This window comes from Microtus ochrogaster, unplaced genomic scaffold (assembly GCF_000317375.1).
Source record: "Microtus ochrogaster isolate Prairie Vole_2 unplaced genomic scaffold, MicOch1.0 UNK21, whole genome shotgun sequence".
Taxonomy (NCBI): Eukaryota; Metazoa; Chordata; class Mammalia; order Rodentia; family Cricetidae; genus Microtus; species Microtus ochrogaster.
In genome coordinates, this window is record NW_004949119.1 from 3,055,028 (window position 1) to 3,056,294 (window position 1,267).

Below are 1,267 nucleotides of genomic sequence, written 5' to 3' on the forward strand. Positions count from 1 at the left end.
TCATCAAAGAGAGCAGCAGGGTTCTGAGAATCTTCTGCTTAAAAAAGTGGATCAATGCTGGGGTAACTCATCGATTGCCAAATCTGTCCAATCTCAGTTCTTTTCATGGGTGAGAATTCAACTAAGTCCTTGTGGGGTTAGCATTCAGCAAGGCTGTGCTGGTTTAAGAAGTCAGGTTTGGACTATGTTGTGGAGGCCTATAACCTGCACTCAGCTGGTCTGTGGATTGCTTCGTGGTAAAGTTCTGAGGCAGCGCCCTGTGCCTGGCTGTTCATCTGGCAGCAGTGTGTCTTGCAGACTGGAGAAGAGGGAGGCCCTCTGAGTCACTCCTGTCTATCCTTACAGCCCTCCATCCCTTCTCCAGACAGAGGGTGTGGATCTCAACCAAAGCCCAGGGCAGGCTAGTGGGAGGGATAGCAGGTCACCCTGTACCAAACTGACCAACCTCCCACAGTGAGAAATAATGGCCCATTGTCCCTCTGCTTCCGAAGCTGTTTTGCTCTGTGTGGAGTGTCCAGGCAGCCTGCCAAACTGCCCTTGTGACTTCCTGGGGCCCAGAATTCTCTCTCATCTTCCTTCCACTACCTCCCACACCAACTCCAGAGACACAGGCAGCCACACAGCAGATACAGAGAGGCGTGGGGTGCAAGTCATAAGACAGTCTCAGCAGTGACCCCATAAAGCCAGCTCCTGGTTCCCTGTTTAGTTACTGTAGAGGCTCTTACCCAAAACTTAAGTTAGGGAGGCAGCTATAAGGTTGTGGACAAAAGCCACAGCAGGCCTAAAGCAGTGGCTTTTTCTTTGCTTTGTATCAGTCTCCCTCCGTGGGGAAGACTTGAAGTGGGCAGCAGCATGCCTGGTGCTTAAGAGAGGCTGCCTCTGACTGTACCAGAACTGGGCTCAAATTCTGCCTCCCCACCCTTCAAGAACTCAGCCAGGGAGCTACTTATGTTCTCTGAGGGTTGCTCTAAGAATTAAATGGAGCATATGTTCCTTTCAGAGCAAAGGAGGTGCCTGGCATGTGTTAATAATGATTATTTTGATTATGTTCATGATCTTTGTCTATGTCAGCACCTTGCATGTTGGGGTGGGTAGGTGTGTGGGTCGGTATAGGTGAGTAAGAAACAGTTCTCACAGTTAAAGAGCAGAATCTTCTAAAAGTGATAAAAGGCCATGTGGTGGTGGCACACACCTTTAATCCCAGCACTCAAGCGTATCTCAGTGAGTTCGAGGCCAGCCTGGTCTACAAAGTGAGTTCCAGGACAGC